Source organism: Arvicanthis niloticus, chromosome 4, assembly GCF_011762505.2.
Source record: "Arvicanthis niloticus isolate mArvNil1 chromosome 4, mArvNil1.pat.X, whole genome shotgun sequence".
NCBI classification, from domain to species: Eukaryota; Metazoa; Chordata; class Mammalia; order Rodentia; family Muridae; genus Arvicanthis; species Arvicanthis niloticus.
The window spans coordinates 86,841,656-86,856,820 of record NC_047661.1 but is presented as its reverse complement, the minus strand read 5'-3'; the positions used below and the strand labels follow the sequence as shown (position 1 = coordinate 86,856,820).

At 39.9% G+C, this 15,165-nt stretch overlaps 1 long non-coding RNA gene and 1 pseudogene across 2 annotated transcripts in view; both read right to left on the bottom strand.

Annotated features, from left to right (window-relative positions):
* The window catches only part of LOC143442095 (uncharacterized), a 61,143-nt gene that overhangs the window by 33,266 nt on the left and 12,712 nt on the right, over window positions 1-15,165 (bottom strand). The window lies entirely within an intron of this gene.
* On the bottom strand, window positions 4,282-4,709 carry LOC117707160 (large ribosomal subunit protein eL30 pseudogene; annotated as a pseudogene).

The following is a 15,165-nucleotide window of genomic DNA, read 5'->3' as shown; positions in this document are numbered from 1 at the left end:
GGCAGTTTGCTGCAGTAACAGTTTTACTAAGATGGAGCTGTCTGTAGGAAAAACAGAATTTGGTGCTTTCTCTCTTAAGCTTAAAAGGTTATCCTAAATACATTGACCAAATAATGCTACACCAAAGGCTTACAGAACATTGCAGAAGAGGGAACAAAAAGAATGTAAGAGACAGAGGATCTGGGAGTTCTCTGTGAGATTGTATCTCCTAGTAATATTAGAAGATACACCCATAAATTTTCACCAACATGTCTGCCCAAACATTAACTGGGCAAAGATGACACCAATAGCCATACCTAAGTGGATGGGGAAAAGCCTATGAAACTTCAATCCTACCCAAAGAACTACAGGCAACTGAGGAAAGCTGGGAGGGGAGGAGAGAGTCTTCCCCAAGAAAGAGCACATCAATTGGTTATCCAATGCCAAATGGTCAGCCCTGAAAACATATATACAAGTAGCATTATACAGACTGAACAAGTTATACCTAGGAATATATGTGAATATACATATATGCATGCAATTAGTGGAAAAAAAGCTCCAGTGAGAGGAAACGATTACACTTACCTGACTTTAAAAATGACTAAAATATTCGTTCATTTAAAAGATGTTTGTCTTTCTCATGTGTTATTTAATTTCCCTCATTTTCTCTTTTTTGAAAATGAACATTTGCTAGTTAGTGAAATGACAAGGAATTTGGAGGAGTATGAGGAGGAGTGTATGGGAGAGTTTGGAGGTAGGAGAAGGAAGGGGGAATGTCATTATATCATAACCTCAAAAAGCCCTACATGTTAAGCTGATTTTCCTCCTATTTAGAAACTGAATATTTTGATAAGTGTGGGTTTGTTTGTCAGTTTTAATGTATTATAAATCTTGTGGCAGAGCCCTATTTTTCCTGTTCTCTAAGACTGGTACCCATTGTCACTGAGTGTTGTTTTTCCAACAATGATCTGGTGTAGCTCTCTATCCGCTCCCATCCTCCTTAAACTGCTATGGTTTAATTATTTTCTTAGAGTAAATCTTGAGGCTCAAGGAATATTCCCAAGTAGCTTATTTTTATTCATGGTTATGAATGGAATATTTCCTTTTATGCTTTTATTAATAAGCAACTATTTTTCACTGACAGAAACACAATGGTTCTGTGTGGGTTTCCTTTGGCTTGAGTCTTTGCTGAACTCATTCATTATTTATAGCAGTTTAGAGGATGCTTTTCTTGGAACATTTAGGCCTATCATCATGTCCAGTGGATTACTACTTTTTACCCATATATTTTATGTCTTTCCCAAATAGTTATTACCAGCATTTCTAATACCACGCAGAGAAGAAAAACCATGTGATTCTATTGGGCTTTCGAGGAGTGAACTTCCCTGGCTCTCAGTAAGTGTGACCGCAGTGCCTCAGATAAAATATATGGTTCTTCTCTGCACGTAACTGTGACGCTCCAGTGAGAGGCACTTACCTGACTTTAAAAATGACTAAAATGGTTGTTCATTTAAAAGATGTTTGTCTTTCTCATGTATAACTTAATTTCCCCCATTTTCTCTCTTTTGAAAATGAACATTTGTTAGTTAATGAAATGACAAGGAATTCAAATATACCTCTATTTTTTCTTTTTCTCTTTTCAATTGTTTACCAGATTTTTGCATGCCTTTGTTATTATATCAATTGGCATCTAAAACTTGAGAATTGATCATCATTCTTTGCCCAATGTATGTTTTCATGAGTCATGTTCATGATGGTAAAATCTCCTGAATTTGATTTTCTCATTAGAGAACTCAGGATACTCTTATCAAACTAAGTCTGGCTTTAATTATTTTTCTTGTAGGTGATGGGCAATTACATTTCTTCTTAAAGACTTTAATAAATTAGTCTTTAAGTTGACTGTGTTCTCTGAGGAAAGCTTATCTTCTTGGCAGATACTAGAAGTGCTGCGGGCCCAGGCCTTCAGTGCTCTGTAGATCCCCTCCTCTGGGCCATTCCTGGTCCTTTACATTCTTCTCTGTCTGATCTCTATCAGAGAGGAGAAACATCAGACTTTGTGTTTATATTCCAGTGTTATGGAATTCTTTTTGAGAGTGTAGAATCTAGACACTAGGTAGAATTTGACAGATATTTGAATTGCAGGCATAGTTCTTGCTCAAGGTGTCATTGATATGGAGTAATAAATCTAGGTGGTAGATATCATAGTCATTTGCAAACATTGAGGGGATCAGGAAGGTTAAGTGTCTTGTCAATGTTTTACATCTTGCAAATGGTTGAACTATCATTAAAACTTTACTTTAATGTTGCCAGTGGCTTTTCTTTGACTCAGTAACCTTGCCTTTCAGCAATTCTTCTGGGTGACTTTCTCCTCATATGCATCTGAAATAGCAACTATTGGTGATGAAGAAATTCCTGAGCCCCACTTTAGATTTACTGAGTCAGAAAATCTGACTGAATGTGTTGATGTAATGCATACCTTTCAGCCTTGTACTCAGAAGGCAAGAAGTGTCAAATGTTCAAGGCCAGTTAGGGACTGAGCTGGCTAGTTTTATAACAATTTGACACAGGGTAGAGTCACCTGAGAGAAGGGAACCCCAAGTGAGAAAATGTCTCTATAAGATTGGGTTGTAGGTAAGCCTATAGTATATTTTCTTAACTAGCGATTGGTGGGGGAGAGCCAGGCCATAGTGGGTGGTGCCATCCCTGGGCTTGTGCTCCTGGCTTTATAAGAAATTAGGCTGACCAAACCATGAGGAGCAAGCCAGCTAGCAGCACTGCCCCATTGTTTCTGCCTCAGTTCCTGCTTCAGCTCCTGCCTTCAGTTTTCTGTGTTGTTTAAGTTCCTGTTGTGACTTCCCTCAGTGATGGACTGTTACCTGGAAGGACAAGCAGAATAAACCCTTTCTCCCAAAAGTGCTTTTGGTCATGGTGTTTCATCACAGCAATAGTAATCCTAAATAAGAGACTTATAATAAGACTCTGTCAAGAAAAAGAAAAAAGAAAAAGGAAGGAAGGAGGGAAGGAAGGAAAAAAGGAAGGAAAAGGGAAGGGAAAGAAGGAGGGAGGGAGGGAGGGAGGGAAGGAGGGAGGGAGGGAGGGAGGGAGGGAGGGAGGGAGGGAGGGAGGGAAGGAACAGAAAGAAAGAAAAATGAAGTATGAGAACAAGTCCCAGGGACCTTCACTATCAGTAGATTCCAGGCAACCCTAATCTGGACTTATAAACTCCTGTGCAGCTCTGACACAGACTTCCTGTAAGATACACCAAGGCTGACCCTGGGTGTACCATCTCTTTGTTCCCTTGAGTACAGGCAGAATCTGTGACTTCTGTCTGACAACAGAAAATAGCAATGATAGGCATGTGATTAACATTCCGTGTTGTTGGGAGGCATTGTCACCTGGTATAAGACTTTGTTGTGGTGAACTAGAGGAGATTTTTTTGCTGGCCTTGAGGAAGCAAACTGTGAAAGGGCACATTTCAGGGAAGGCCAGTGACCTCTAGAAGTTAACAATAGGCCCTAGATAACAGCTATATGAAACAAGCCTCAGTCTTACAACCACCAGAATCAAATTCTGTTAAGAGCCATGTGGACCAGGAGTGGATGCTGAGCTTCGTAAAGAATGTAGCTGTGGGGCTGAGGGCATATGTCAGTTGGTAGAGTATTTGCCTAGTCCATGAGCTCTGGGTTCAATACCCAACAACACATCAAATTGGACAGGGTGACACAAGTCTGCAATCCACTCAGGAGGATCTAAAGCTCCAGTTATTTGTCTGGAGATATGGCTCAACAGTTAAGATACTTCCTTAAGTGCACACAGGTAAGATCAAATACACACACACAATTTAAAATGCAATAAAATATCTCTTCAGTTCAAATCACCTACATTGCAAGTTCAAGGCCAGTCTGGATACATGAGCCCCTGAGTCAAAAGGATTAAAAAAGAAGAATGTAATTCCAGAAAAACCTTGTTTTCTAGAGGACCCAAGTTTGTTTTCCAATACCCATGTTAAGTCCTTCACTGTCACCTGTAACTCAAGCTCCAGGGGATCTGAGGCCTTTTTCTGGCTTCTACAGGCACCTGCATCCACATATTCACATGCACGAAACCCCACCCCCAACCCCACATAAACTTAAAATACAATAAAACATTTATTTAGTTCAATTCGGCTACACTGCAAGCTCAAGACCAGTTTAAGATACATGAGATCCTGATTCAAAAGGATTTTAAAAAGAAGAATGTAATTCCAGGGGAACCTTGTCACTTTGTAGAATTCTTTTTTTTTTTTTTTTTTTTTTTTTTCCCCAAAAGGAGCTCTGGCAAAGTTTTATTAAAGGAAAACTTTCTTGTTCACTTCTCACCAGTCTGCTCTGGCATGCTTCTAATAATATCAGAATCACCTGGGTCAATGATAGCCAGTGTGCAGACTCTGTAGTATTTTCCACATGCTGTGCCCAATTCAATATTATTGCCACTGTAGTGATGGACACCAGTTTTAGCCAACATGGCATAGTATTCTACTTCAGATTTCCTCAAAGCTGGGCAGTTGTTGGCGAGGATAACCAACTTCGCTCTGCCTTGTCTGATCATCTTCAGAGTCTGTTTGTACCCCAGCACGTACTTTCCACTTTTCATAACAAGCTGGAGCCTAGAGTTGATCGACTCCAGAGACTTTTTCGTCTTCTTTGTGGCCACCATCTTCCTGCCTTAGGTGCGAGACAGCCCCCAACCAAGATCACTTTGTAGAATTCTTAACAGAGCACTCAGCAGAAAGCCTTGCCTAGGCTTCTGGCCCACAGATAAGGTGAAGTAATAAATGTATGGTATTTCAAGCAGCTACATTTGTTGTAATTTGATGCATAGCAACAGAAATTTAAAATAGTTCCTGATACACTTTGGATCTAGAATGTTCTGAAAAGATCTATGTTGTAGTAAAGGCTTGGGGACTCCTTGTGGTGCTATTAGAAGGTAGTGAAAAAACGTAAAAGGTAGAGCCTAAAGGAAGTTTTAAGGTCCCTGTGGGGAGGCCCTTGAGGAACACTGTTGGCTACTGATAACTTCTATTTCTTATTCTTCCCATCACTCCGTGGTGAGCAACTTGCACCACATCCTACTACCAAAAGGTTCTGCCTTGCCACAGGCTCCAAACCAAGTAACATGAAATGAAACTGTTAAAATTGAGGACTAAAGTAAACTTTTTCTGCTTGACTTGATTAACTCCGGTATTTTGTTACAATAGTGAATGGAAAGTAACACACCTTCCTACACAAAATTCCAGTACCCAACTGCTTTACAGTATTATTTCCAGACCTGAAGGGAGAGACTGTAGTAATCATTTATTTATCTGTTTTCTCTTTTAAATGTGTCTTTCAAAGTAGTGAGTATATCCCCACATACTCATTATAACACTTAAAAAAAAAAAATAGAACCAGGGGCTGGAGAGATAGCTTAGTGATTAAGAACACTGACTACTCTTCCAGAGGTCCTGAGTTCAATTCCCAGCAACTACATGGTGGGTCACAACCATCTGTAATGGAATCCAATGCCCTCTTCTGGTGTGTCTGAAGACAGCTACAATGTACTCATATACATAAAATAAACAAATAACTCTTAAAAGAACCAAGAACAGAATTGGGTGTGACCAATTTTTCTGGTATTTCTTTCAAAACTAGCATTCACCTAACATATAATCTAGCAATTGCACTCCTAAAACTGCCCCCTCAAAAAAAGAAATTTAAAATGTATTTCCACTCAAAGTTCTACACAAATGTTTCTAACAGCTTTATTTTCAGAATCTACATCTGTAAAAAAAAAAAAAAAAAAAAAAAAACAAATGTTTCTCAAAGTTGGCTAGGTAAATAACATGTGGTACATTTAAAGAATAGAACACATATAAAACCACAAATAAATCTTGAAATCACATACTAAATACAGAAGCCAGATACAAAAGAGTACTCATTGCATGATCCCAGTTACATAAAATGAAAACAGCCTCTTACAACAGAAAGTAGATAGATGGTTTCTGAGAGCCAAGATCAATTGGGATGAAGGCACAAGGTATCTTCCAAGGAGCACATATGTGTTCTATTTTGATGGTGGTGTGGTTTTGCAGGAATATACAAAATTTAAGTCATTGCATTGTACCTTAAATGGCTGTGGCTTAACTGTATGCAAATGATTCCTCAATGAAGTTGAAAAGCAGGTAATCCAACTTCATAGAACACAACTGAAAAGGTGAAGAAGATGCAAAATAAGTCTGCTCAGCCCAGAGGCAGCCACCATTAATAGTTTCCTGCATATATTTCTAGAGACATTTTTACTTAATAAACATCTTAGATCTTTACACTTCAGTATACTTTTAAATCACTTTTTAAAAACTGTATAATGGTCCATTTATGGATGTGCCATAATTTACTGAGCCTTGGTCTCTAATTCATATGTGCTAGACTATTTTCATTCTTTTTATGAACAATGAACACAGAATTGCTAGGCTAACAGCGAATCATGTGTGTTCTGAAGATACTGTTAACTCACTCTCCGTTGAAGCTATGCCACTGCATACTCCACCAACAACGACAGGATCTGTTGACAACACATGCAATACAGGTGCTGCAAAAGTACACAGCCCTCACTTTTATTCTGCTGTTCTTACTACGAGTGCCACTGAATATCTTTCCAGTTTTAAGAGTCATTTACATTCATATTTAGTTTTTTCATTTCCATTTTATGATAGTTCTTTATGAACTTGGGTCAGACTCTCTAGGAAACAAAGTTTAGATGCTAATGGTTTATTGAGTGCATGTAATCCCAAGATAACAAGAGTGAAGGGAAAATAAAAGTAAAGCCAAGGGAGGAGGAAGATCATGAGTTGTCACCTCATCAAGTTGACCAGAGTGTCATGAGCCAGAAGTTGTTCACTTAAGTGAATGTCAAAGGTGAGGGAATGCGGTAAAGGAGTTAAGAACAATACACCCCCAAATACGCTGTATTGGTACACTGCTTCTTCAGACTGACGCCCCTAGACAAACTGTCATTGCAGAAAGTACCACCCAGCCCTCCTTTTCATACGTTTAGCAGGCTATAAAGATTTCTTTGGGGTCTTCCCTGTTCTAAGTCAACCAAATAAACAAACAGTGCTCATTGCCAGGCTGGGAATGCTGAGGCAAGGGGACTAATAAACAAACTCAGTGGAGTGACCCTTTCTTTCTATCAGAGTCGGACTCCCCACCACAGTTCTCTCAGTAATCACTCTAGAATTCACTGCCTCTAGCCTAGGACACTCACTTAGTCCTGCAATTTCTTCATAAATCTATTTTCCTTGCATAAAAAGCCTTTCTGCTTTCTGTTTTGTCCATCTCTTTAGATCTTCACTTCCTTATGAGAATCCCATTGATAAAATGTTTGTGCATTCCTCAGATAATCTGTCTTGTGTTCACTTGATTGTTAGAACCAGAGGAAGATTCTACCTAAGATCTGAGGTGGGTAGAGGATGATCAGACCTTTCTACCACAGGAGTTGGGAGGAGACGATTTCATTCTAGTCTCTTGTCAACATGTGTCCCACAGGACAATAGCTGCTTTGCCCTTATGAGCTGCCTTGCCCTGATCCACTAGTGGGGAAGCCAGATCTCATATCTAGTGGCAGTGTGTTTGTGTTCCTTACTCAGCCCACATCCTAGTGCAGTACAAAATGATGATAAAACACAGATGCAGTAATGTAGTTAGTGTGTATAACTCATTTGTTGGATTCTACGTTTCTGACTTCTTACCCTTACCAATGGGTCTGAGGTTTGCAAGGTCTGAGAAATGACTTCTAGAAGAGAGTCATGCAATTGGAGAGCTATACTTCATGTTGAGCTATTGTTCACTTCATAGAAAGCAGTAGTGGTCAAGTAATACACAGTTTGAATGTGATGAGTAATATACTCATCTCATTAGTGTCACCAAGATGTTGTTAATTATGGAGACATCATCCTATCTTGATGAATTATGGTCTAAATTATAACTTCTATCCCTGGAAAATGTTGTAAAATACAATGTAGCTTTAGATGTGCTATTTTTACTTGGCATGGTCTGTGGGACATCCTCAGAGGTATTTCAAGAGGGGTGGAGAATCCAGGAAGATAGGAATGAATATACAAAAGCATGTTTAAAGTAAACAGGACTTCCAAAACAACCTTTGCCCTATAGAATTAACCACTTCCTTAATGTTGTACATCCACTCAACCACCCTCACCACCAAAGTAGCTCTTACATTCTTCCTGCATGATACCCATACAATTTTAATGGCATTTGACTAATTATGGTCCTTCTTTCCTGTTGGAATGTAAATTCCATGAGGGCATAGACTGGAAGAGACTATGTTTCAGTTTAGGCCTACAGCTTTGAATAGAACCTAAAATAGAAAGCTTGCTTAAACTTAAAGCACATTTTTAGATAGTCGAAACACAAAGAGTAACATAATGAATCAACTCAAACAGCCTCCTTTTAAAACCTTACCTGATACTGCCGCACCTCCGTCAAACCCACCATTCTGAACTCTGGGGTCCTCTAGTTCCCCATTTTCCCACTTCCTTACATAGGTATCCATCTTTTCCACTAGAGAGTGAGCTCTTTGAAGACACAGGCTGTTATAACCATTTTAAGATTCCTGGTGCCTAATACAAACTCAGTAAATATTTGCTGAGCAAATGAACAAACAAACAAATGAAAGAATGAAGTGCATTTACAGTGGCAGACTAAGTGAAAAGGTCTCAACAACTAGTGTATCTGATTATCATGTTCAGAAAAGAGAAAGGTAAGAAGAAATGTTGGTAAGTAGAGAGAGCATGTGCTTTAGAAATCAATGATTTTAGTTGTGATTCCAAATCTGTCCTTGCTTTGGACAAGTCCCTTCTCTTTTGTGAGCATCAGTTTCTTGTACTAAAGTTAGACACACAGAAGGGTGACAGCAACTGGAAGGTCACGGGATGAGGCTGCAGCTGAACTCTACACTGTGACTAGTCATAGTTACTGATAGATGCAGCAAGCAGAGGCTGGAGTACTGTCACATTTGTAATCGAATGGCCTTCAAGATGATAGTTTGGACAGAGAATGGAGTGGTGTGGAAACATTCCAGAAACCATGCTGGCAACAGTCATTCAATATTGAGTACCAACTCTGTCAGGCACTTCACACACACACTTCATTAAATATTTACAACAAGCCTTCACATCAGTACTGCCACTCCACTTACCAAAACAAGGAAACTGAATTTCAGAGTGTTGCTGAGTTCTCAGCTCACAGAGCTAGCAAGTGGTTGAAACTATTTCAAAATCCAACCTGACTTCAGAGTGTGCTCCAGGCTTAAACACATCTCTTTCTCTGAGCAAATGAAAAGTTGGGCATATTATGGGAATTAAACTAGATTAAAGCTCTTTTAACAAGCTAGATTGTATAAGTTAAAATAGGCTAAGATGTTGATAAATTACTTGGCTGTGTAAGCCTGTTAGTCATCTCCTACACTTATCACTCCTACTGTTGTAAATAAGTCTTAGCATTTTCAACAAGACGCTTGTTCTGAACCAGATGCTCTTCACTGGATGAGAACTCAGTGCTTAGAGAAGAAAGTCTTTACCTGAACTCACCCCATTCTGTAATAGTGGTGGAACACTACCCTCTGAATATAATACCAACTACTATCTTAATCAGAATAGCTGTGGCTATTTGCAAGTGACCTGCAAGCTGAGTCCTATTAACATTCCCTCCTAGAAGAAGGGACTAAGGATCATAAGAAGGTCACCTGAGGTTCCAGCCATTCCCTCCTGTATTGCTCCTCCTTGCTGTGTGTATTTCTGTCACAGCTTTACAAACTTTCAGATAGTGCTCAGGACACACAGAGAATGAGAAGTTCACTGAATGATAGAAGTCCATCCATATATCCACTGGGAAACCATCATCCATACTGTGTGAAACCATCATCCATACTGGATGAGAATCTTTAGTGATATGGCTGTTTTGTGGTCACCCACACTCCTATAAATAACCCATACCTATACTTTTTTAAATAGCCCAATAAGTTCTTGGTACACCAAGCCAGACTAGGGTAGAATTGTTCCTCTGCTCTGCCATCGGTGCTCTATCTAAAGTAATTACACGTGTGTTCATATCTTCCCAAGAAAAAGTTCACAAGTAAAAAGTCATCTGTGTCTTTGGGAAAACTCCCTTTTAGAGGACCTGGTTAGGCCCCAATAACATATAAATAGAAAATTCTGCTGGTTTGCCTTTTCCCAGCCCCTGACAGATATTTACTTTCTCATACCATACATTCTCAAAACACAAGAGAAGCGGAGATGCCCCAGGCACCGCTGGCCAGGGCTTCATCCCGCCGCAGCTCCTTTCACCCTTTCTCTTTGTGTACAGGCTCATCTAAGACATATTTTTTTTTTTCCACCAGAGCAAAATTTAGAAGCATATTCTAAATTCTTATGCAATGTTTGCTGATGCTGCAGCTGTCCTCTACTCTCTCCAGAGGACGCTAAAACTGCTCTGATCAGTACCAATACCCTGGACTGTGAGGTTACTTGACACAGCGGAGTCTAGCACGGTCAGTTACAGCCTTGGCATTCAGGAGGAGGGTGGTAAAACAGGAGAGACTTCTTTGAAACTTCTCCATTTGTATACATGCCTCCCCTACAGAGTCTGGCCAAAAGTAAACATAATTTTTCCTGTGTGTCTCCATCACAGGAGGAGCATATGGTTGGATGCAACTGGCTTCTCTGAAAGCCTTTCCAAAGAACACAATCTAGTTACTTAGCAAATATTTACTGAGCAACATGGAAGGAGAAAGAGCATTCCAGCAAGAGGCGAGTGAGAGGAAAGAGATCAAATAAACTAAAGAATAAAACAACAAGCTAATGTCTGGGGTACAGTGAGCGAGTAGTAAAATTGGAGAGAAAAGGGAACAATTGGGTATAGACTTGGATGCCTGGGAAAGGACTTGGAGTTTACTTCAAAAGGTAAGAGAGACTAAAGAAGGATTCTGAACAAGGGACAGACATGATCAAAATGATCAGTAGAATTCAGTGGGACCCTGGTAAACAATAATCATATAAAGCGATCATCAAAAGCTAAGTACTTACTTTGCACCCAGCAGATGATCAAGGTCTTGCACAGATTGCCTTGCTTAATAAAAATTAATAGTGCACTTAAGACATAGTGCTGGCCCAGGTGATTTTCAGTCCTCACAGCCATCTCCTAATTTGAGTTACTGCATCAATTTGGCAGATGGTACCTGCACTTAAAAGGTAAATGTATTATGCTCAAGATCAGGCAGCTACGGTGGTAGAACCAGGAGTTAATTTCAGGTTATTCTGACTCTAAAGCTAACTACTGCTACTTCTTTCTTCTTCTTCTTCTTCTTCTTCTTCTTCTTCTTCTTCTTCTTCTTCTTCTTCTTCTTCTTCTTCTTCTTCTTCTTCTTTCCCCTTCCCCTTCCCCTTCCCCTTCCCCTTCTTCCCCTTCCCCTTCCCCTTCCCTTCCCCTTCCCCTTCCCCTTCTTCCCCTTCCCCTTCTTCCCCTTCCCCTTCCCCTTCCCCTTCCCCTTCCTCCTCCTCCTCCTCCTCCTCCTCCTCCTCCTCCTCCTCCTCCTCCTCCTCCTCCTCCTTCTTCTTGGCTGTCACTCTACAAAGCAGGCTGGCCTCAGACTCACAGAGCTCTGCCTGCCTCTGCCTCCCAAGAGGTGGGATTAAAGACATGTAGTGATGCTGCCGCCACCACCAAGCTCAAAACTGACTTTTATGAGGATATTCAGGAGCAACTGCAAAATTCTGGAGAGCAGTGAAGAACAATGGAAGGAGCAAGAGGAATAGAGAAAATAGCTATGTAACTAAGTTGCAGATGCATAATAGACATGTTATGACAACTGGTAAAACTTTAGGTGAAATAGTGTCAAATATGAGTTAAGATTTTGAACATGGATAGCTGATAGAAAGACAGTCAGGCACTAAGACTCAAGAACACAGGGAGCCAGGTAAGTGCTGTGGATGAGTAGGAAATGTCTTCCATAGACTCATACTTCGGATGTTATTTCCCAGGGATGCTATTTCGGGATGCCATGGGAGATACAGCATGGCTGACTGAAATGGGTCAATAGGAATGAGCCTTTGAAGGTTATACCTGATTCTCTTTCTCTATAGCTTTCTGGCTAGCACTGATATGAACAACCTTTGCCACATGATTCCTCTGCAATGCCTTCCTTATCACAGTCTGAAACTCTCCTAAACCATAAGCTAAAACTAATCCTTACACTGTTTCTGTCAGGTGTTATGGTCACACTAACTCAAAAGTAGATAATAGAGAAGGTTAAAGGATTCCAAATATGTTGAATTGGACATAATAGTGGCAGACCTTTGGAAAAATCACCTTACACTTTATATCTGCTCCCCATTTATTAATGCCCATTTATTTATTTAAAAAATTTAAAAAATATGATAAAATTTAACATTTTAACAATTTAAATTATTTTAATTAGCATTTTCTTATCCAATATGTAAGGATCTGGGAAGTCATCACTTCATCTCAACAAGGAAAAAAAACAAAAATTTGACCAAACTGAAAAATCAGCAAGTGTTCTTAGATCCCTCAAAACAAAGGGGCCACAGGGAAAACTGTGCCCTGCCCTGCATCAGAAATGCAGACACAGAATTACAACTTAGCAGAGAACTGGAGCAGAAAGCTCCCCAGGAACCAGGGTAAGGAAGCCTAGACTGTAATGCAGGACTTGCTAGCGCTCAGCTCACGCACTGCAGACTGGAGTGGGTCCCGGTCACTGGGGCAGAGTTGGGGAAACAGTCACTAGTTCTAGTCCATGGGCTCTTCTAGTTTCTCCCAAAGACTACAGAGCAATGTTCTCAACCTGTGGGTTATGACCCCTTTGGGTCACCCTTTCATAAGGGTCACCTAAGACCATTGAAAATACAGATATTTGCATTATGATTCATAACAGTAGCAAAATTACAGTTATGAAGTAGCAATGAAAATAATTTTATGGTTGAAGGTCACCACAACATGAGGAACCGTATCAAAGGGTCACAGCATTAGGAAGGTTAAGAACAACTGTTCTAGAGAAAAAACATTTGACACTTCTGAGGAAGAACAGACATTCTGAAATACGGAGGCACTGTGTGTAAGGACCGCCCTCAAGGGAATATTTTCCCAGAGTCTCAGCTAATGACATTTTGCCCGAATCTAGTGACAGGGAGAAGGGAAGTACTCAGCTACAGCACAGCTCCACTCTGTCCTTCAGTGAGAGGTGTGCAGGCCGAGACTAAGAAGCCCCGTGAGCTCGCAGCTCTACGACCAGATTGAATTATCTGGCATGCTACAGAGTATTCCCTCCCACTATCTACATGCATGCACACAAAATGGCCTCTTTCTCAGAGATCCTTTCACTAGCATGTCCATCTGAGATACAGAGGGAAACGGCTGGTAATGAATACATAAACACTAACAGTAACACAAATCATACCTAGGATGTTTAAACTTCAGGGGGAAATAAACCTTACCTATTCAGGAGCAAAGACAGGAATTTCTCTGAAACCATGCAAACGAGAAAATCGTGGAGTGAAATGCTTACTACACTGATGGGGAAAAAAAGACAGTCTAGAACTGTGAGAAAGAAGCCTCCGGAAGTGAATAACTCGGGTACTGTGGCATATGCCGGAGTCCCAGCAACTGAAGGCTAAGCAGGGAGAGGATGACCTGACCTCAGGAGTTCAAGATAAGCCTGGGCAACATTCAAGATTCCATCTTGAATTTAAAAAAAAAAAAAAAAGGTGAAGAAGACATAAAGATTTCTTAGACAAAACCAGGAAATTTGTTGCCTGCCTTACATGAAATGTTAAAAGCTCTTCAGAGACAAGAAAAGATGCACAGATCACAGACAGGCATACCTGACAGAAGGAAGAGCATCAGAGAAGGAGGCTTTGTTTATGTGATTAAAACAATTAATGTGAAGGTAGTTAAAACTTCAATTTAAAAAATCTTAGTTGACTTATAGATAACAGTTTGTACAAAATAATACCAATAATATATTAAGTATGCTTGCATGTGTAATCTTATGAATCAAAGTATAGAAGGAAGAAATTAGGGATATTTTGTTGTTATGAGATGTTTACAATAAGAAAAGTTTTAAAGAGAGAAAGTAATGAAAGAAAAATATTGAAAATAAGTAAAAATAGGAGAGATTATTATAGAAGTGTGGATTTGGATTAGCTGTAAATGTATATTGCAAATTCTAGGGCAACCACTAAAAATATGTTTTTTAGGGAAAGGTAAAAAAAATTTAGAAGTTATTAAAAGAAAAAGAAGGGCCTTTAATCCCAGCACTTGGGAGGCAGAGGCAGGTTGATTTTTGAGTTCGAGGCCAGCCTGGTCTACAGAGTGAGTTCCAGGACAGCCAGGGCTACACAGAGAAACCCTGTCTCGAAAAACCAAAAAAAAAAAAAAAAAAAAAAAAAAAAGAAAAGAAAAGAAAAAGAAAAAGAAAAGAAAAAGAAGGGCACTGCACTGCAGGGGAGGCAAGGTCTAGGGATAGAGTTCAGTTGGCAGTACGCCTATCTAGCATGCACAAAGCCCTGGGTTCAATTCACAGTACCACATCAACCCGGTATAGCAGCACATGCTTATAATTCCATCACTTGGGAGGTAGAGGCAGGAGGGTCAGAAGTTCAAAGTCATCCTAGTCTACACAGAGTTCAAATGAGACCATGAGGCTAGAATACACACAACCATTAGTGTCCTTATAAGAAGAGATCCCTGGTTAGAGAGATGGCTCATCAGTTAAGAGCACTGACTACTCCTCCAGAGGACCCAGGTTGAACTCCCAGCACCCACATGGCAGCTCACACCTGTCTGTAACTCCAGTTCCAATGCTTCTGACAACCTCACACAGACATGCATGTAGGCAAAATATCAATAAACATAAAATAAAAATAAATTGTATTTTTTTAAAAGAAGAGACCCCAGAGTTTTCTCCATCATTCAAGATGATAGCAAGAAGGAAACCTTGGGCTTCCCAGCCTCCAAAACAGTTAAAGATCACTGTATGTCATTTTAGTCACTCAGTTGATGATATTTTGTTATTGTAGTCTAAAATGACTAAGACAATACCTAAGCTTCTACCCTGGGAAGCTAGAAAATACCAAATTAA